Source organism: Cupressus sempervirens, chromosome 11, assembly GCF_028749045.1.
Source record: "Cupressus sempervirens isolate cs-2001-9-10 chromosome 11, ASM2874904v1, whole genome shotgun sequence".
Classification (NCBI taxonomy): domain Eukaryota; kingdom Viridiplantae; phylum Streptophyta; class Pinopsida; order Cupressales; family Cupressaceae; genus Cupressus; species Cupressus sempervirens.
The window spans coordinates 575966976-575990729 of NC_143128.1; the positions used below are offsets into that span (position 1 = coordinate 575966976).

A 23754-nucleotide genomic window follows, 5' to 3' on the forward strand; every position below is an offset into this window, starting at 1 on the left:
TATGCCACACTCAAGAAATTATTCTAGATCATATGTTGAGTAGCAATCAAGAAAAAAAAATCATGTTTGAGGCTGATTTGAAGCACAAAGTTTGAGGCTGATCAAGTCGTACTGGTCGTACCCACCGAATGCAAGGAAGTGGAAGGAGGAATCCATGTAATAGCAACCCAAAATTGGAAATGGATGATGGTTATCTTGTGGTCTTTACACACAATGAGAAGATGCATATTTCAAGGTTTGTGGTGTTGGATGTGCAATTTCCCTCATTGAAAATGTTGGCATGGTGAAGCTCCCGCAGAGGGTTCCCTTCGGCTTACATCTCATTACACTACTTTGAACACTCACATACTATTACCATATTATAGACATAAATTCAATGTCCAGGGAAGTGTTCATATGAAGTTTATTGTTGAAACAAAACTCCCAAGCAAAGGTAATATTCAAAGATCACAAAAATTGTTATCAATGGACTCTTCATGCACATGCAACCTCAATGGTGTTTGAGATGGATAGCTTAAAATAAAGTCCTCCAAAAGAAATCTCTAGCATAGCTAGTTGTGATTGCTCATTATTTGTGTAATGATCAATTGGACCACTAAATAAGGTCCAACTTGATGTTGCATTTTCTACTAGACGACTAATTATATTTTTCTCATCCCAATATGCACAATGGCATGTTTATTTCTTATTTCTATATTCAGCTCCACATGCATAGCAAAATTCATGTCCACACCAACATGTCATGTGGAAGCAACCCTGTGTGAGCTCAATCATCCACCTGCATTCATGGCAATGTCTACACTATCTATTTTGTGCAAGCCAATGCAAGTTATCTCCTTAGAGTTTTTCTATCCTTGGTATTCTTCATAGCTCATTGATGAATGCAATGACACACAACAATCAGTGCAAAAAAATCCTATGGCATTTTGGGCATTCAACACATCCAATTGTAGTATCCTCTTGATTACCAAATGAGCTTGCTCTTGTAGACACATCTTGTACCTTGTAAAACAATGTAGAGCAATTTGGGAAAGGACAATAGACCCATTTTGAATTGGGAATATTTGCCTCTATAAGAGCTTTTAGCAAATTTTCATAGCAAGTAGCTGGAAGAAACACCCATGGAGCCTTCTCTTCACAACAAATAAAGAAATCTTCTATCTGAGATGTATCTTGAAGAGAAACCTTCTTTGATGAAACACTAGGGAAAACTATTTCATTTGGGAGTTATGCGTGCGAGGACATCCCCATGGAGATGAGCAAAGATGATGTTTCACCTCTTGTGAATACGTTTATAGAGACACATGTGATTGGATGGGTTTCCAATACAGAAAGGAAGAATTAATATACTACATAAGGCTCACTCATTTTTTATTATATATCTCACAAAAGGTGACAAGACAATGGGGCCCATTGCCTCATAAGAGGGGAGGAATGATTAAAATTGAACATGGATATTATTTTAATTATAATGACTTTTCAATTTGGAATTGTTTATTCAATTTCTAATGAAGATTTAGATAAAGTTACCTTCAACTTCCATGAAGATGTATGAAGAGGCTCAAGTCAAATTCAACAATGGTGAAGAAGGATATGGACATACATCTCATTTGCTGAGATTACCAATTTGCATCAAATCTTATATACGAAGATCATGGGCAAACATCTCAACTATGAGGTTACCCAACTCCTATAGAGTTCATGGGCATACATCTCATTCATGGGATAGCCTAACTTTTATGAGCTCGGACACACAACTCATCCACAAGTTTGTCCAAATTTGATTGATTTGCAAGCATATATCTCACTTACGAGATTGTCCACAATTGTATGAAATTTTATTTAATATTATAAATGAATTAATTTTTTTTAATTTTTTATTATGTGTTTACAATAGCACTATTTCTTCCTTTGGTATTGTCCTTTGAATTGACAAAATATTTCAAATTAGTTATGCACCCACTTCACCTAGTTCTGAAGGACATTGTTATAACTATCAGAAATATGGACATAGAGCTCATGAATGCAGATCCAAGGCAAAATCTAACTGGACATCTAAAAGAAAACAATGTACCTAAGTATGGAAACTCTTACAATTGGCATTACAACACATGGTATAATTTTCATTATGTGGAGAGCATGTGCTCATTCTAGGGAATTATATAAAGACACATTTCAGAGGTAACTAAGAAATAATTTAATAGAAACCTAGTTGTTTTTAGTTGTTTTAAAGTTGGACATGTTAGTAAGAACTACAAGACTCGAGCACTAGCACCAAACAATGGAAACAATAAATAAAAGGGAAAGTTAAGGTAAAGAAAATATGGAAAGAGATAGTACAAGCTAGAAGCGGTGGAGAAAGAAAATTTGAGACCACCCAATCCAATGGATTAGGTGACCACACCTCATCTAACTAAGCAGGAGAAGGTATGTAGGGATTGTATACCTAATGTAATATCATACAATAGTTCCTAACAAATAATGGTTAAAATTCCACATTAGCATGAATAAAGTTGTAATAAGACAAATATGTAAGAGTATTGGACAATGAAATGTCTTTTACTATCGAGTGTCGAGCATCAGTATTATAGTATGTATTGATTGGACATTGCAATATAGACCGAGCTCTTATGAAAACCAAGCTAATTCATTGGCCAAGTGAATTGGTATTGGTCAAGCAAGGTTATAATGACTGAGTATTTGAAAACATGCGCGAAAGGTTGAGATAGTTGTTGCACACCTACCTAAGTACAAATGTATTTATGGTGAACCTAATTGACAAAATTGAAGGTATATATCAAATTGGGAATTATTTTTCACTTTACCAAGTGAATTCTAGTGTTCAGGAAATTCAGAGGAAAATCTAGTAACAAATCAAGTGAATCATTGTGTTCCAGTGGCAATTTGTCAAAATTCAATAAGTGAAACTTTTACTTTTGAGCTAATTGTTTTAAGAGGTTATCAAAGAAACATTTATTTTCATATCCCTAATTCAAAATGGCATCATTTACAATTTCTAGTGAAATATTTAAGGAAAGAAATGCACAAATCATGAGGAATGTGTTGGGACTTTAAATTGCTTTCCTAATTTGAGTACCATTCTAAAAATCAAGCCCTATAAGCACTTTTAATGCATGTGTACTCAACTTTCTATTTGAGGCATAAGAGGTGTTTAATGTTTCTAACACCTTGCATTTAGTATATCTACTCATCCCATGAAGATAAATTTCCATTCTGAGTCATTCCATGAAGTTCCATTTTGAGCAATATCCAAATCTACATTTTTTCCTAAGTGTCAAACAGTGACAAGAGGCTATGTTTGCATTTGAATATCTCGCACCCAATAATGTTTTATGACTCACTACTTTGGGAGTGTTTAGTATCCATATTAGAGAACCTATGTTTCAAATTTCAAGTCATTTTGATATGTTTTGACTAGGTTTTGAATCCTTCAAAGTCTGTTGTTTACTATTGTCATGTTGATGCTAATTATTTAGAATTCTAGGAGGCCCTATTTGACTTGTTATAACTTTGACCTAGTTGACCAAAATGAGAAAATTCCTTTTGCATTGCATTATAGAGGTTAAAACTTGCTATGTTTCAAATTTGAGCTTATGACAAATCTGTTTGATAAGTTTTAAAACACGATTCCAAATGCAATTTGTAAAGTTTTACTAGTGTCATAACATGCAGATTGGTCAGTACCCCTATTCGAGATGTCATAATTCTAAATCCATGATAGGTGAAATTGAATGTATTATGCCATTGCATTCTACTCTAAAAGTTCTTTAAGTGTTCCAGTTTGTAAGTCTTGACAAATCCGTCTGCACACTTTCCTAGGTCCATTCCATTTGCAAAAATCACTTTTCTGTCAATGTTCCCAGTTCTGCAAATCCAAGTAGCCCACTTTGACGGCTTGTCAAATATGTCCAGTTATTTTTCATGAGCCCAAGTCCTAGATTTATACACTCCTCATGAAAATGAACTAACATCCTAGTTTCCATTCCCCCAAATGCCAGTTTGACCTATTTTCAAAGCCAAATTTGAATGTGTTTTATTGTTTTCTAACAACTTTTCCTATAGGCAGTCCTGAGAAGGCAACTTTGAAAGTGAATATCTTTTGACTAAAATTTCATCATGAGATGAGATTCAACATGGTGCAAGAATGTGGAATAGAGAATCAATGCATCTATTTTTAGAGCTCAATCAGATATTTTTGTCATTTTTTTAAGTCAGTTTGCAGACCACTTGGCACAAAATGGACAAGTTGTGGAAAGAGGTTAAATAAGTTTTTAGTGAAAAATCAGTGCTTGATTTTGAATCCAATTAGTGTAGGATGTTCACTAGGCCCATTTGAGATTTCAAGTGTTTGAATTCAAAAAAAAAATTAGCCGGACCCACTTTGTTGCCTAACTAAATTTATTAGATGAACAAGTCACCTAGGATTGAAAATGTTCAACATAGGTGATTAGGAAAATTTGAATAATTATAACTCTCTCGAATGGACATCTCATCATTGGAGATCAGAAGATGTGAAATAAATAAGGAATTCCTATCTAATCTTCAAGAGATTTATAAATTGCATTTGAAGTATCTTTCAATTGTTGCAATTGAGTAAGATGGGTCTAGACTTTACTCCCAAGATGCCTATGAAATCTCTTTCATATGAGTGAATAGTCCACATTCATCGGTTGTTTTGTCAAACTAAATTTAATGATCCTAGTGGTGATTATCTTATCCCTATAGGGGAATACAATCTCTGTCTAGGAATCATAAAAGAATTGTTTCTGAATATGGTTGCAATGTGCAAGAGAAAGAGTTTAATGTATGGACCAAAGAAGAAGACAATCAGGGAAATTAAGCTTGTACTTTGGCTATTGCTTCTCTCCCTATTTGTGAACAAAGTTATTGCCCATGAGATATCACAACTAGCTAATAGTTCTAGACAATGCCCTGTTTGATTTTTATGAACCACTATCTTAAAAGGATTGGAATATGTTGTTAATGTGGCACTTTCACTGAGCATAATGATGAATGTTTTAAAGCAATCCACTATGATCCCCTCATCCTAGAAAACATGTTTGGAAGGGATGTTGAAGACTTAAAGACCATGAAGCGATTGATTTGGACTAAAGGAGTGGTATCTGAATGAGAAGGCCTCATCTAACCTACAGTGATTTATAGTTGTTATTCAAAGATAGCAATTCCCCTTTTTGTGCTAACATTTCACTCATGAGCTTGTGTTTTAAAATAATATGCCTCTATACATTTTGAAAGGAGAAAATTAGAATGATATCTAGCTACACTTGAGGCATTTGTTGGAGTAGAACAAATTAAAACAATCAAAGCAAGCCAAACGCATTGAACCATGGAGAAAATGGGAAGAATGTCAAAGTGTCTGGTCCTGGTTTGAACAATAGGTTGGGTAGTTGTTTCAAATGTTTTGTTCACCCATGGTTTTGGAGCTCTCTCTATTTTTCAGACCCACTTTGAAGTAGATAAGAGCATGTAGATCCACAATAGTTGTTGGAGGGGGACCAATGTTTGGGCATGTATGCAGTGATGGAGGAGCGCTTGAAGTTTCATTGGAGGTGCTCTCCAACTAGTAGTAAGCCTTCTATGTAGGGGTGAATGTCCTCCCATCTATGTGTGCCTACCTCAGATCATTGGTGGCATCATATCCATTCAATTTTCTTCTCTACGTGCATGGGAAAGAGTTGGTTATGGGAAAGCATCCCTACAAATTGCATACCCTCTATGATATGTTTGGAGCCTATGCATGTGCAAAAGAGAGAGCCTTGTGCATTTGATTGGAAGACCTGATTCAACCTTTCTTGGACCAACTGATCATCTAGTTGATTGATAAACCTTGCATGATTAGACATCGCCCATTAATCAGAGTGTAAGGGTGGTTTGGTCAGAGCAGGATGTACATGGACAAACCTTTTCTTTTCATTTTAATTGTTAGCATGAGGGTTTATTCCCACATTGCTTGTGTGGGGGACTTTTTATGTACTTTTATATCCAAATCCACACTTATGTAATGTCTAAAAGGTGTCACCTTTTGAGGCATACAAAGCCTTGCAAGGGGCCCACCCAGCCAACTTGGTGACAACTAGAGGTAATTGTGGATAGATGTGCAAATCAAGATGTTGACTAGACTATCAAGACCAAATGGACCAATCAAAAATTGTCACATGGTGGAGGCTTCTAGAACTGGCATGCTTCCTAAGGTGCTAATGTAGCATAAAGTGACATGTGTCACAACATTGTTATGTCGTGATGACATGGCACCCTACTAGGTGTCATGCAACATAGCGACCGATGACATGGTAGGATGGCATGACATGGTGATAAGGCGGATGAGGTAGATGACATGTCCTGAGGTGCCACATGTCATGATGTCACTATGTTGTGATGATGTGGCAACATATTGACTGGGATAGCGACATGGTGATAGCCACATGGTGAAATAGGTGACCAATGAGATGGTGACACATAGCACCCAAGTGGCAAGTGTCAGGTGACTAAGCTAGAAATCAAGCCAATCCAGTGTTAACATGTGTCAGGGTTGGTCAAACTAGTTTGACCTAGATGGAAATTTAGAGGGAAAAATTAAACTTCATAAAATAATAATAATTTATTAATTTCCCCTTTTTCTGAACATGCAGTAGGAGTTTTAAATAAATTTTTATTTAATACTATAGTTTTCACTTTAGGAAAAATTTAATATATGCCAAAATGCAGTTTCAAATCTATGATAGGAGCCTGAAATTCAAATTGAGATTCTAGGCATTTCTGATAAGAAATTATAGTAGTATTATATATCACCAAAACTAAGAGAGAACAAACTTTCAATTTCTAGAGTTTGTTTTTGCATAGAAAGCCAGTAGTTCAAGTTATGTGATGATTTGTCTCAGTTGTCCATTTTTCAGTTTCATTCAGTTGGAGAAGTTCATATTTGATTTCTAATAAAATGGCAAACTGAATGAACATAAAAGATAGTATGAATGTAGTTAGGATCAAAATTTATCACATCCAAATTAGTTGAATCAAGGTAATATTAGCATTTCATGATGCATTTCAAATATTTTAGTAACACAAGGGTTTTCATCATTGAGGAAGAGATATTTTGTGTTTGTTATAGAATAACGATGAAAATCATATCAGATTTCATGGGTAGAAAGATGAGAGATATTTTGCAACAATAGGGAATGAAGATTCAAGTGGACACATCTCACTTCTAGATCAGATCTGGGATTTCATTTCTCTCCTATATCTTTTTCGTTCTCATTCATTGTAGGGGTTCTAGTTCTGGAGAAAATTTCTCATTACTATGATACCATGTTGGTAGTTTTCACTATGAGACCAAGGGTTCTAGTTTTTGATATGTTTTTGTGATTGTGATACCATTCTTCAATAGATTTCTCTTGTATGAGTAGCAGTAGTTAAGCTAATATAGCTAGTTCTAGTCTATTTAGTAGTTTTATGAATTGTTTTACATGCATTTGAATGTATAGTTTCAAAGAAATGAATACAATGAGCAAGAATGTCCTTAGTTTCATTCTGATTCTAATCTCCTATCTTTGTAATCTACAATCTTATGTGGTTTAGGGAAAAAGAACTGATGTCCATTTGCATTCCCTTAAGTTTGTATATCTAATATGTTTTATTGTTGGAACAAAGGGCCAAGTAAATGCTTGATGTATTTGACAAGGTTGCTAGTTATTTGAGAAGGATATTTCATGAGAATGAGGTCTTTATGAACACCGATGTTTGATTCACAAAGTGATAAGATAGATCTGATATCTTGATGTATGGAATATTTCACAAGTATCATAGGTGTATGTGTGTGATTTATGGAACTAACCAATAGATAAGGCAATGATCAACTACAAGATCAACTTGTTCTTACTACTGCATATTTGGGGTTTTGCTAAAAATCAACATCATTAACCAAATATCTTTCCCTTTAATGTTGAAGAGCTGAAAAGGATGCCCTCACTTAGCTTATCAATTTCTTAGGCCATGTTATTATCTATTTCATGTCTATGATCTTTTTATAAGTACAAAAGATATAATGATTTAATCTGCTTTGTTAGATTCAAGTGCATGTTTTAACACTAGTACCATATAAGTGAATCTGAGGTCCACTCGCCTAGGTTTTGTAGAGCTTGAAGTAAAGAATGGTCTAGCCTTATAGTTGGCCTAGTGTCTGAAAGGATATGTTGAGGATGGGAAATAGCTACCCCTAGATGTATTTTGTTCTCATCAGGGTAATTTGAAACTGGGATGTTTCAAAACACCAATAGAATGATCATTGTCCCCCAACTAATTTTAGGAACCATTTAGATGTTGAAGCAACATAAGAAAAAATTGGTGCTCTATCATCAATTCCACCAAAGGTTCGAGCAATTCATGATGTATGAACCTATTACACGTGCAAAATTAGAGAAGTTGGAGATTTCAAGCTAAGAGTAGCTTATGAGAAGTTGTGTGATAATGAAGTATTAAAAGAGTGACATAAGATTATTGCCAAGAAAGGGCTTACTTGTTCTCTAGGTTTTTCAAAAGTTTTCAAAGTAGAATGGATAATAATCATGTTGAGCCATGTTCATGACATGAAGGTATGGTTAGAGGGAGGGACAATTAAGATCAACAAGACCATCATACACAGAGTAACTGTATACCCTACTCTAGCCAGACCAAAATCAATAGGATGTGTTGCAAGAAATGAAGTTGAGAAATTGACAAAAGTGACATGGAATATTTGAGGCATGTTAATCGATGGGATTGAAGACCTTGTTATCAAAATTGTAGTAAGAGTGATTGCACATAAGTTTTAATAGTCAAGCCGATTGAATAGTGTGTCATGCATTGTAGTAGACCTAGGCTACAAAATTGTCAAAAAGGATCATATTTATGATCTTGCCAATATACAATTGCAACAATTGGAAAAGAATCTTGGAGCTATAAGGAAAACGAAGAATACATCATGTAAGTTTGGATCTCTATTAGTTTGTATATTTTTCTATGTACAAAATTCATTTCCTACCGTCGGCACAGTAGCATGGAATAGAAGCAAGCCAACTATGGAGCAAATTAATGACTTGATAAGTTAGTCAAGAGAAAATTTTGAGGCAATTATGGATAACTATTTTGAGAAGTTCAAGATTAAATTGAGAAATCATATGAGGATTCCTAAATCCATTGTAGATAAATATTTTGATGATATATGCTTCATGGTAGATACATATTTCATTTATGCCCAAGATGTACTACCTATATTTTCATGGTTTAGGTTGATGCCTTATTAAGCCATTGTAGCAGTGACTGCATTTTTTCAAAAGATGTTGATATGAATGTCAATCTATTCGACACATATGACATAGTTAAGGATCAAATGAATGCAGAGACAAGTGAGCCTAAGAAATGAACAAAGAAAATTAAAGGTATTGAGGGAAAAGATGATGAAGAAGAAGAATATGAAGATACAACTAAAGCCAAGGAATTTAAAGGCAAAGAAATAGTTGTTGCCAAGCCCAAGGAAAAAAAGTAGAAGAGAGTGATAATTGTTGATCCAAAGGTGAAAGAAGGTCTCAAGAAAGGTGTGTAGAAAGATGTCACACACCAACAACCTAAAAGAAGAAGAATAGCAAGATCAAAGAAAACCTAGCCCTCAACTGCCAAACCAAAAGTAGGTCCAACAAAGAGGAAACAAGCCAGTTCACCTAAGTAAAATATTCCTAAGAGGCCAAAGAGGAGATTAGTTGTAGCAAAGGAAGAAGATGATGATGAATAAATTGACTATGAGGATCTGAGAAAAATTTAGATTGTGTCGAGACTACCTCCTACAATTGTAGATAAGGTATATCAAGGGATTAAACTAGCAGGCTTGATAGGATTCAAAGACATCAATTTTGATTCTTTAAATAAAGAAGATCAAGAAAAACTTGAAAGATCTTTGATAGAAATGATGATAAAATTTAAATCTACACCTATAAAGTTAGGACAAGACATTCCAAAAAATTTGTATAATAAGGCTAATGCTAAGTGGAAGTGAGAATTATCCACTAAAAGATAGATCAGGGAGACCACTTTAGCACAAATAATGCTAGATTTAGGGAAGACATATATGTCTATTGCCCTAAAATATTTTGTGAAGAAATTTATGCCTAAGGAGAGGGCTTATAAAATTTTGATGAATAAATCTCATAAAGCTGATCAAGAGAGCATAAATATATGGAAGGAAGTATTTGAGTTGCTTAATCCATCAACTAATAAAGGAGACAAGGAGGAAGAGGAAAGAGATGGAGAAGTCAAGGAAGAGGATGATGATACAACAAAAGTTGTAAAACTTATCAAGGAAATTAGGCAATCAGTAGAAGGGTGTGAACAACAAGATGTTGTCACCATTGAGGACATTCTTATTTCATCACTGCATGATATGAATGTGTTAATAGAAGAAGACTTGAAAAATGTTGAATCTAATACATCTCTACCTAGTACTGATCTAGTATTACTACAAATCAAGGATTATCCAAGGATTGAAGGTGCCAAAACTGATAATTTTGATGTTACATTAGTTGATATTGATACAAGTGTTGAGTAGCAAGGCAAGGCTATTATTGTGTTTCCAAAATTTACGTTTCTAAATGGGCCAAATAGTTGAAAAAGGTTGAAGAAAAGAAAGAACCAGAAATGACAGACAAAGGCGACAAACTCAAAGAACAAGAGGCTACCAAAACTCTTATCTAACTGTCGAGTGCCAAGCTAGCTGAGATATTAACTATTACACCTGAACAACAAGTTATGTCTACTCAACAAGAGCATGCACATGTATCTATATCGATTGCAAAGGGTAAACGATTGCAGCTATCACTACCTAGTGATACAACCCCTCGAAATTAGATAGTGGCACAATCAAATGACATGATAGAGGAGTCAGTATGTCTAGATGAGGTAATCACTTTATCCATGTATGAGTTAAACAATTCAACATTGGAACAAATGCAGGAATTGCAAATCTTGCTAATTCCTAAGGCAAAGCAAGAACAACTAAGAATAGAGCACAAAAAGAAGCAGGTATTATATAATATTAAAGACATTTTTATTGATGCATTTGGAATCACTGATGTTAATAGCCAACTTTTAATTTTAGATCAATTGTTCTATATAGTTGACAAAATTCAAATGGATGATATTGAGACTAATGATAAATTGATGGAATGGTCTGAGAGAAAGTTTGAGCACAAAGTTTTGGAGAAAGTCTCTAAGGAACTTGTACATAGATAGGTAGAGCTTTCTAATCTAGTCAAATGAATAGAAGAAACTTTGCAGACTATTCATTCTTTATACATGAAGTTTTGTGATGTTGAGTTCTTCATGTTGGAGAATCAACGATCTATTGATATAATTTAGGTAGATATGAAGGCATGTTCACATTCATTGGGCAAGGACACAAGTTCAAGGTCCCCTTCATATAATAAGTTGACATTTGGTCAATAGAGCTTAGCCGAGTTACTAGCTAGAGATAGTGGCATGAGGACCAAATTGATTTCTGTTCAATTCATGTCATTACCACATTTGGAGATTATTCAAAATATATCTTCTACAACTCAGATTCTATTGAAGAAAGACGCACATCTTTCAAATATTGAGAGCTTAATTGATTTAATTGTCGAACTAGAGATTCATATTCAAGTCATAGAATCCACAAGAGACATATGGAATAAAGGACTTTAAGTAATTTTGGCTACTCATCAAACATTTTTTGATAAGTACAAGATAGCCCCAACACACCCCAATTCATAAGTGACAAAAACAAGGGGGAAATAAAATAAGATATATATCAAAAGGGGGAAATAAGGGAAGAGAATGTCTAGAAATACCAAGGGGAAATATACATATACATATTGTATAGCAGAGATTTTATTTTTGAATACTAAATTATAGTCTCAAGGGGAGTATTATTTTTGCAAGGAAAGCTATGTCATGACAAAGTGTTTTTGCCACTAATGTCAACGGGGGAGATTGTTGATCTCTTACCCTAAGTTTCCTATTAGTGTCTAACACTTAGTCATTTCAAGGGTAATCTTGGATAATCATTACTATGACCAAGCCATCTAGAGAAGGCCAAGCTATGAAAGGACTTGTTTATTTATCAACACATGCCGAAAAGGTCAAAGGTTGTCGAGAACCCCATTTGAGACTGAGCAAGTATACAAGCTGAGTAATTCACTTAAGACTGAGAAAGTAGAAAGTCAATTATTACCGAGTGAATAGAATATGTGGAGGCTAAGTGACAACATGAATGTTAGTTATGATTGAGTGTGAGAACATTCAAGTGTGAGTAAACCAGTGTTGACATTTGAGTTTGTAATTGCACAAATACTTATGTAATACATACTAGCCTACCTCTACATGATTGTTAAGGATCAAAGAGATAATTAAGGAGGAAATTATGCATTTTGTCATAAGGTATTAATCCCTAAGAAAATAGATTGTCAATCAGATAATTAGAATGGAAAATGACAAAAGGATGAAATATGGATCGTTGATCCTAATCCATAACCTTTGAGGATTGTCTATTTAAGAAGGGTTCCTAATCTAAAATCATGAAAGTGAGTATGTGTGAATCATATGAAGCAAAGTGAAGAAGCGAAGAAAAAAAAAAAAAGTACAAAGTGAAGGAGTTTAGATAGTGTAACCAGAGGAGTGAAGGATAAAACATATATATCAAATAAGGAGCTCAAATTTTAGAGAGAGGAGATCTATAATTAGCTTTTAAAGAAAATCGAAGGGTTAGGTACTGAATCAATTCTAACAAACTAAGTCAGGGAAAATCTCTTAACAGAGTGGTTCTAATAGACATACTTCAAATATCCTAATAGAGTCCTTAAATATAAGTGTGAAATCTGTTCATAGGGTAAGCTCTAACAATCTTAAATGCTTTTAATAGAGCAAACCCCTCATAGGGTAGAACATCTGATATGATCAAATTGTAACCCTAATAGGTCAACTTTATTATTGTAACAGCGAAGATTTATGGGTTTCATCCCCACCCCATTTTTACTTTCATATTGAAGTGTTTATGGGTAACCAAAATCATTGTGTTATCTGTTGATGATTTTCATGGATGTTGTGCTTGGATAGATTTAATTTCAACATTACATATTTATGTTTATATGGTATAAGATTTGAAATTTAAGATGGATTAGGTGTGAATTGTTTTAGCAGTAAAAAATTATTATAGATCCTAATTCACACCCCCCCTCAATATCTTGTTCCCCATTAAGATTTCCAACATAGGGCATACAAAACGCAAAATAACTCATCCCCCCATGTACACCCAAAATGACGTGTGTGGATGATGATAGAGGAAGGGCCCACAAAAAGAGACATCTTGAGACATCCAATGCAAATAGTCTCGCAAAAAAGTGTGTGCTCCAATAATGAATGTTGTTGTTGACCGAGCATGCACAGGCATGGAAAGACTAATGATTGAGTGCCAAAAAAGTGGTGTGCATGCCAAAAGTCAGGTGCAATGAAGGAAAAAATTGTGGGGATGGAAAAAATACCACTTGCACTAAGATCAAAGGCATGGTCTTCAAAGTTTGGCAGGGTTCAGAGGACCTGCAGGTATCCTGCACATACAATCAAAACTATTGGAACCCCAAATGTGTATGCTTTTATAAAGTGTATGCAACTACTTTTTCAATCATTCAAAGCATATTTACTTTTTTCACATTATTTTATTTTGAAACCAAAAGAAAACCAATGTTTAATAAAGCACTAAAATAATTTTGTGATTAAGTAAAAAATCATCACCTCAATTTTGAGATACGACCTTGGGTTAAAAAATATTGCCTCAGATTTCAACAAAATCCAAACTAGACATATTTTATATGAAAAAAAGGGTTTTTGAGTGCTCTAAGCTCAACAGTGATGTTCGTTTGGGCTCAAAGTGCTCAAAAAAATAGTCCCCCAGATCCAATACAAAACACTTCTAGAAACTGAAACCCTTTAAAAGAGAGAACAGATTTGAAAACCAAGCCAAACCTCTCACAAATAGAACATGAGCATGAAGATCTTGAGCTCTAGAAACCATGTTGAAGTTGATGAAAGATCAACTCCACAACTCCTAAGAATCACTTGCATGCAAATACATTTCACACAGAGAGGAGCAAAAGCTATGGAAGCTAAAATTCCTAGATCTAAAGAGGATACATTCTTGATGAGAATAATGAGAGATTGTTATTAATCAAAAGTGAACCAATTTACAAAGGGAGATCAATCCTTATAAATGATATCAAAACCCTAAAAGGTAAAAGCTAGGTTGCATGATAATTATTAATAAAATAATTAATTATTAGATGCCTAAATTTTAGCTTAAGTAAAATAGAGTTAACTAGTAGTCGCATACTTTTGTACATGCAATGAGTTTGCTAATAGGAGATGAGATTTAAAAGAAAAATGTAGAATAAACATTAAATAATGTAAACATAAGTTTTTTTTTTAATCAAAATAAAAAAATCAAAAACTTGAAGATTAAAACATAGATATAAAACATAGAGTATTTAGGAAAATTTGAATATTGTTGAAGAAAGATGTACAATAAATTTAAGATTTTACAAGTATTAGTAATTTATACTCTTATTGACATGTGAGAGGCAAAAAAAAATTATTTTACTCCTAAAATAAAACCTATTAAACAATATACAGGGACTTGACTTTAATATGGTTTACTATTAAATTAGCATACATATACATACATATATATATATATATATATATATATATATATATATATATATATATATATATATATATATATATATATATATATATATATATATATATATATATATATATATATATATATATAAATCTTGATTTACTCCTCCGAAGTTAGCTTAATTATTTGAAGATTGATTTAACTTCTCTACATAATTATGAAATAAAACATATTGAAATTTAGAAAACCTTATTAGTACTTGTCGGTAGGCTAAGTACTATTGTATCACTTTTTGAATAACTACATTTAACTTGTGATTAAAATTTTACATATATCACGCAATTAGAAATTGTCATTGTTTTGTTTTCTTATACACTTTATAGTTTATATTATGAAGTTGATAATTTTTTAAGTTGATAGTTTTTGTAAATTATTTATTGGTGACTTAATTGGCTAAATCATTCAACGTCTTATAGTGGAGAGTTTTATAACTCCTTCCATATTTCTCCACAAACTTGATGTATGTATAATTAAAATGTTAAATATTTTTTTTTAAATATTTAATAGTTGAAAATCTTAAGTTCTTTAAAAAATAATTTTTTTTAAATAATTAAAATAAAAATATTTTAAATATAGTATGCTATAACATATATTTATTTTGATTCATATTTTAGATAACTAATTTTATTATATATTAATTATGCATTAAAATTTATTTAAGTAAAAAATATGTATTTTCTTTTAAAAAAATATTATTTAATAAAAATTTATATAAGATATGAAACTAAAATAAATTAAATGTATTTAGATAAATAATATAGCTACTAGTATTACTAATAAGTTTATGTTAAAATAAAATTTATGATAATTTTTTCATATTAAATGTTATATTTAAATCTTAAATTTATGAAATAAATTATATTTATAATTATATAATTATATAATTCTACATTGTATAAATTATAGAAATAAAATGTAATAAATTATTAAAATCATATATAAGTTATATTTAAATCTTAGTTTGAACTAAATGTGTGGTTCAAAGGTGGGTGCTTGTTGCGGATTGTGTGGATGCTACTATTTTTAGTGGTGTGATCCTCCATTGATTGTGGGTGGGCATCTGTCTCATCCTTTGTTGCTGCTGCGTGCGTGGTAGGGTCTGCAAGGGGTGTGGTTGAGGGGCTTTTGCCCTTCTCTTCCTCTTTAATTTGCTTTGTCTGGGCCCCAAGTGAATGAGGGAACTTGGATTCGCCTCCTCTAGGCCTTCGGGTGGAGACTTGGAGATGGGTGATCCAATTTCGATAGTGCATGCCAGTAGTAAGGGCTTGGATGGTAAATTCCAATCGAGGGAAGGAGAATCCTCTTCAAATGGGAAGATACGATTACAAAAAATTAATGGATGTTTATAGAAGGCCGAGGTTTGGCCAATTTTGGTTATCCAACCTGAACAGGTTTCGGAGGATGTCGAATACTAGAGCAATCATGCTCTTATTTGCAATTTTTTGGGCCTTCACCTTTCACTACCTATGTTAGATTCTTGGGCCCGTCAGGTGTGGAACTTGAAAGGAGATATGGAGATTCTGGTAGTAGCTAACAATTATTTCATGGTTATCTTCTCAAGCATGTCAGACAGGAATAAGGCTTTTAAAGGTGACCCTTATTTCTTTAATCAGGTGGGACTTTTTATCAAGCCTTGGCATGCCAGCTTTAACTCTGCTAAGGAAATCCCTTCTCGAGTTTTGGTGTGGGTTCACTTGCCAAGACTTCCTTTGGAATTCTAGAGGGAAGATATTCTTCACTCAATCTCGATGCTTCTAGGAAAACCTGTGGGACTGACTACATAGACTCAAGATCGTAAGGTAATCTCTTTTGCTCATATTTGTGTAGAAGTTGATTTAAATAACCTGTTGCCAGATTCTATGGAGATTTGTATGGGCTCAGTTTCCTAGATTCGGTAGCTGGATTATGAGACCCTACCATTTAGATACAAAATATGCCATGAGTATGGACATTTATTTCGCAGATTTCCCAGGAGTAAGAAATCCACCTTGGATGCTCCTAAACCCCGTAAAGAGGACAAGGGGAAGGCTAAGTTATCTAAAGGACTTGTTGATAGTGAAGGATTTACTCAGGTTAAATCTCGTAATAGAGGTAAGGGTAAGAAGAGAACTTGGATGGACAGGCGGACTGATTACACCTTTAACAAGTTTGATGTTCTTGGAGACATGGTCCAAATGGAGGGTATCCCGATTAAGATTTCCTCTAAGGCCAAAGGTCAACACAAGATTCCAGTTGGGGATATGCAGAGTGAAGATTAGTTTCTAGTTATAGGGGATCTACAGGCTAGGCAGCTAGATATTGATTTGCCTCCTCTTGTTCAGGATATTGGAGATATTCATGGGTCACAGGGTTCGAGGGACCCAATCTTGGTAGCTCCTGACCCCCTTATGCCCAAAGGAACTTCTGATTCCACAAAGAGTAATAAGGCCCCTCTTGCTTTAGGCATACAATAGAAATCCTTCAAAAAGGGGCCTTTAGATAAACTGACAAAGAGTGGTAGAAAGTCTGATCAGGAGAAGGTGAAGATTATGGGTGAAAATTTGGTCGAGTCTAGGTCGGTGAAACCCATTGATTCTCATTTCTCTTGCCCCCATAAATGATTCTTCTATCATAGAATGTAAGGAGGTTGAACAACATCCCCAAACAAAAAGTTGTTCGTAGATTAATTGAGTCTTAGTCTCCTAATCTGGTCTTTATTCAGAAAACAAAACTTTCATTGGATGGTTTGGCTATTTGTGATGCATGTATCTTGCCCCAGGGCTCTTGGCAGGGGGTGGTTGCCTTGAAATTTTTAGGTGGGATGGCTTGCTTCTCAAACCCAAGGAAAGTCTCCCCCTTATGGTGGATCTCCAGTTGTTCCTCCATTTCTTTGGTTGCTACTAGCTTTGAGACTGGAGAAAGGTGCCTTTTGTCCAATATGTATGCTCCTACTGATTTTACAGGTAAATCCCAATTATGGGCTCATATTAGATTCATCAGGTCCTTGGAACCCTTTCTCCCATGGTTGATGGCTAGAGATTTTAATGCAGTTACTAATCTGGAGGAAAAGCGGGGTGGGCTAGCTAGGCTGGACCCATCTTCTAATTTGCTTAGAGATATGATTAGCTCATTGAATCTCATTGATGTGAAGCCAACCAATAGTGTCTTTACATGGAATAATTAGAGATGTGGTGGCGAGGCTATCTCAGAAAGGCTTGATAGATTTTTGGTTTCATGTTATTGGTTGGACAACAGGTGGATCACCAATTCTAAAATTCTTGACTGAAGGGGCTCAGATCACTGGCCCATTAAGCTTTCCATCTTTTCATACAGAGCAACCAAGAATCCCTCTTTCAAATTTCAGCTGATGTGGCTTAGAGACTTGTCTTTACCTGATCTTATGGTGAATTGGTGGTATAAGGGGATGCCTGCTCATGGTATGGCCATGTACACTTTCTGTAAGAGGCTTCAACATGTGAAGTACAGGCTTAAGAGATGAAACAAACAATGCTTCAAGTTGCTACATGTTTAGAAGATTGATGCTCAAGCTAAGATTGATGATATTACTTGCTAGATTCGTGACCATGGGTTGAATTCTAAGCTAAGTAAAGCTAAGTCTACTGCTCTTAAGGATCTGGAAGAATGGGAGCTTCGAGCGGAGATTTTCTAGAAGCAAAAATCTTGTATCGATTGGCTTCAGGAGGGGGATAGGAACACTGCTTTCTTCCACAACTCGGTTAAGGCATGCAGGCATGGGAATTCTCTCTCCTCTCTTGTCTTAACAGATGGAGCACAGATATTTTCTTGTGAAGATATTTCTAGGGAAGTAGTCAATTACTTCTCCACTCTATTCTCTAGGGAGGATCTTTCTACTGGACCTAAGGAGCGGGAAATTTTGGATTGTATCCCTCACCTTGTCTCTGCTAAGATGAATGGCACCCTCTTAAGTCCTATCTTGCTTTCTGAATTGGAGAAAGTTATGTTCAATATGAAGAAAGGTAAGGCCCCTGGTCTAGATGGTTTTTTGATTGATTTTTTCCAAGAATTCTGGGAAATAATAAAGTATGATCTCCTAGAGGTGGTCCAAGAGTCACATAGAAATAAACAGATGTTGAAGTCTTTGAATTCTACTTTCTTGGCGCTTATACCTAAGAAAGATGGGGCAAATCAGTTGGACCAATTCAGGCCTATAGCATTATGTAATGTTGTCTATAAGATTATCACCAAATTGATTATCAAAAGGCTAAAGCCACTCCTTAGCTCTTTGATCTCTGCTGAATAGGGTGGCTTTGTTGATGGAAGAAATTTTTTGGATGGTGTTGTGATAGCAATGGAGGTTGTACACTCTATGGCTACTTCTAAGGAGAAATCTATGTTCATTAAGCTGGACATGGCCAAAGCTTATGATCGGGTGAGCTGGGAGTTCTTACAGAGAATTCTTTTGACTTTCGAGTTTGTTGAGGAGTGGGTGGATTGGGTTCTTAGCTATGTGACCTCATCCTCCTTCTTAGTTCTTATCAATGGAGAACCTTCAGATTTGTTTGGTGCTTCTTGAGGACTTCGACAAGGGGACCCTCTATCTCCCTACTTGTTCATTATTATGGCAGAGGGTCTTGGTAGATTTCTAAAAACTCAAGTGCGGCAGGCACTTATCCAAGGCTGGAGCTAGAAAAATGATTGGCTGTCCTATTCTCATCTTCAGTTTGTGGATGATACCAGACTAATGGGCATGGCTAGAATCAGTGAGGCAGTAAACATCAAGAAAGCTTTGGATACCTATTTGATAGCCTCAGGTCAGAGAATTAATGAGGATAAGTCTTTCATTTACTTCTTTAATACTCCTCAGCTTATTCAAAATAGGATTGTTGGAATTCTTAGATTCCAAATTGGTTCCCTTCCCTTGATGTATCTTGGGGTCCCTTTGTCCTTGGGTTCTCAGCAGAGGGATTACTAGCAGGGTATTTTAGATAAATTTAGGAGTAAGGTTGGTCATTGTACTTATAGATGGTTATCTTCTACTGGGAGAGTGGTTTTACTAAAGAATGTGGTGCAGTCTCTTCCCATCTATAGGTGTTGTGTTCAGGTCCCACCCTCTAATTTTGTAAGGGACTTTGATGCTTTATCTTGGCAATTCCTTTGGTCTAGTAGCTTTCTTTCCTCGAAGTGGAGCCTGGTCAAGTGGTAGTCAGTGTGTAGACCAAAACATGCTGGTGGCCTTTGGCTTCATTCGATGGCTCTTGTTGTCATGACCTTGGCTGCCAAGTTGTATTGGCGATGGTGTAACAATCAAGACCAAGATTGGGCCAAGGTCCTTTCCCACAAGTACTTTCCTGGTGTGGATTGCTCTGAGGTGCCACGGCTTCCTTTGGTGGGTAAAGGCTCATGTATTTGGGATACTCTTAAGAAGGGAGCCCATCTAGTTAAGGAGGGTCTCTTTTGAATTTGCAATAGAGGCTCAGATACTCTTTTCTGGTAGGACTCTTGGGATGGCCATCCTCCCATTATTTCTAGTTTTCCCCAGCTTCTACCCCTTTCCCATACTTTTACTAATGCTGGTTGGCTTAAGGTGGAGCATTTTAAGACCGTCAAATGCCTAGGCCAGGTTGAGGTGACTTGTTGGAAGGATTCTCGGGAGTGGTCGGTTAGTGGCTCTATTGAGGATTGTGCCCTTCTTTCTAAAGTTTTGGAGACCAGGTTTTGCAACTCACTTAATGGCAGGGACAGCTTGGCTTGGAGTCCTAGTCCAAAGGGTAAATTCATAGTGGCTCAAGGCTATGCTACTCTTGACAGGGACTTGCACGGTCTAGCTGAAGTGCACTGGTGGAAGAAGGTTTGGAGCCACTTTTCTTGGCCCAATTGTAATTTTTTCTTATGGCTGTTGGCTTAGAAGAAATGCCTCACTTGGGAGAATCTTCTCAAACGAGGCTTCCAGGGACCTTCGATTTGTTTTCTTTGTTTGCACAATGAGGAGTGTGCCTCTCACTTTTTTTTTCTCTGCCCTTTTCAAGAGAGATATGGCATAGATGGTGGGAGGCTTAGTGTCATGGGTGTATTCATGCCACTTCTCTTATTGATTTCTAGGAAAGTTTGGGCAGACCTCCAGTGAAGACTTCTTTCTTACAAGTTGCTTGGATGGTTGGCCCAATTTTCATTCTCTGGAACCTCTAGCTAGAAAGGAATCACAAAAATTTTTGTGATTCCAAATTAGGAAGCAGTCAATTATGGAAGGTGATTCTCAATAGGCTCCAAGAAATGATTTATGCAAAGTGTGATATGTCGGATAGTATAGAGCCAGGGGATCATGTTATTGTGAGGAATCTGAACCTGGAAGTTAACAGCCGGAGAGATATTTTTGGAAAAAGACCTAGCCATGTTAAGTAACGGATGTGTCGAGATGGGAGGTGGTCTCCTCCCTTGACTGGGATTTTGAAGATCAATACAGATGGTTCTTCTCGGGGGAACCCTAGTCATGCTGGTATCGGTGCTATTGGTAGAGGCAATGATGGTAATGCAATTTTTCTCCTCTCCATTTACAAGGGTCAACATTCTAATAGTCTGATGGAGACCTTAGCTATTAAGGTTGCTATTGAGCATGGTTGCGCTTTATGATGGCAAAAGATCATCTATGAGTCTAATTCTCAAATTTTTGTGGATATGTTGAATAACCAGAGATTGGAAGATGTTAATTGGCAACTTGCCTCTGTGGCTAGACAAATTCTAAGTCTTTGTAAGTCCTTAGACTTTGTCTCCTTTTGTCATATCCCTCACGAATGGAATAGAGTGGCGGACTGTCTGGCAAAGTGGGCTTCTGAGAATGTGGATGGATGGGACATTAATGGTAGGGATGAGTTACCTTATGAGTATTGTGAGATCATTGATCAGTTGTTATTAGAGGACAGGAGTATGTAGTGTTGTTTTGGGCCTTTGGCCTTTGCTTTGTATCTTGGATTTGATTGAATAAATTTTTACCCCTCTTTTTCATATATTTAAATCTTAGTTTTCTTATTTTTATTATATAAATTAAATATATAATGAATATAATAATAAATTTATTAAATTAAAATGAGAACTATATTTAGCTAAATATTAAATTATTTCTACTTTAGTTTTACTAGAACTAAAGGCAAGTACTTAGCCACTATGTGGCACTTGTTAATTTTGCTTCATTCCTCATTTTTACTTTCACTTGAATTAAAAAGATTTACTATAGGTGAGAATTAATTTTAGGTTTATTATTTTTGAAATATAAAGCGACCAAAACAAGGGGGTCGGCCCTTACAAAAAGAAAGCTGGTAACTAATAGACTACTAGCAAACACCTACAAAAGAAACAAGAGGCAACACAGCTGCATACTATACTAACCAAAAAATTCCAGCAAGAAGTAAGCAAGACTAGAAAAAGCTTGTAATGATCAAACCATCTAAGATTTTTTAGAATAACCACTATCAAAAAAGTAAGCCAACCCAATCCAAAAATAGTACACAATCAATAATAACAACATCTAAACTACAGTACTAAACAAACTATAAAGTTCTGAATAAAAAATTGTTGGCTTAAATAGGCCAACCCAAGTCTTAGTAATAGTTGTAAACCAGCAAACTATGTAGCAACAGAAAACAAAAGAAACAATGATCATTAGATCCCCCAAGGAACAACCAAATTATTTCTCATCTTTTTCCTTTCCTTTCTTGGCTAGAAGAACCCAAGCCCGGTCATCAGCAAGAAACTTATAGAGGAGCTTATTATCTTCCATGTCCATCCCCAAATCATCCTTCTCATGTGCCAGCAATTGGAGGGTGGTAGCAGTTGCATGAGTGACCTTCAGTGCAAATTTAGAGAATGTGTAGAATCCCTCCTCCAAGGTTTTGACTCTTGTTTCTAGTTGTGTAGTCTTTTCATTTTGTTCCTCTTCTTTTTCCTTGCTTTCTTTATCAACCTTTCTAGTCCCCTCATTAGTCTTTGTCAGTTGGTTTTCATCCTACAAAACTTGAGGGTTAGTAAAAACATTACATTTTTCCTTTACCAGAGAGGAAATTGTGATGGGGGAGGTGTCCACTTTGTTACTATCTTTGCAGAAAGTAATGGGTTGGAGAGTGAAGCTGGCCAACACATGAGTCTTGGTGGTAATGTCTTTACCAATTGATGCCTAGATATTACTAGCAGACACCTGGGTATTATCCACTAAGTTCTCAATTTTTTCTTTTTTTCCTTCCTCTTTTTCTCTCTTGGAGAAATTTTGCTCCTCTAGCTCCCTTTCATTGTTCTCTGAACTCTCCTCTTCCACCCTATATCTTTTGGACTTTTGTTTATACCTAGCCTAGGTTTTAGCAAGCCTTCCCAACCTTCTCCTACCCTTTCCTCCTCCCTCCTCTTTTGAATCCTCAACTTCCACCTCCACAGGTTTTTCAACCTTAATTTTTTTACAACCCTTTTGTTCAATGGCCGACTCTAATTTTTTCTTTTTCTATTTTTTTACAACCCTTTTGTTCAATGGCCGATTCTAATTTTTTCTTTTTCTTATTATCTCTACTAGGGGAGGGGCACGGGGTGTAGATTTTGGTACCTGTACTAGTACTCAAGGGGGAATTTTGATAGTGGTGTTGGTTATCAACCACTATAAACCTAGGGGGCAAAGAGCAAGGTGGAACTAATATAGTCTAAAAATAAGACCTTGGTGGATAATGGTGAAATTTTGACCCTTACTCCTTTTTTTCCCTAACATAACTAACCATATCCTCCAAAGAGTGTAAAAGAAAAAATGAAATAGAAATAAAATCCCTCTTTCTAAAATGATTGGGCAGGGGAAAGTGATGGTAGTAGTAAACTCCAAACCTACCTTCAAGCGTAAGGTATTTCATGATTACCAGGTAGATGTTGTCCCACAGAGTTGGTAGCTTATCCCTCTTGAATCCTCCCCTTTGACGCGTTGGTTCTTCATCTTCCACAAAAAAATTGATCATACTAGCCTCTTTCGCCAT

General features: G+C 35.4%; 1 pseudogene; it reads right to left on the reverse strand.

Annotated features, from left to right (window-relative positions):
- Positions 1 to 474: 474 nt before the first annotated feature.
- On the reverse strand, positions 475 to 23754 carry LOC149530951 (uncharacterized; annotated as a pseudogene).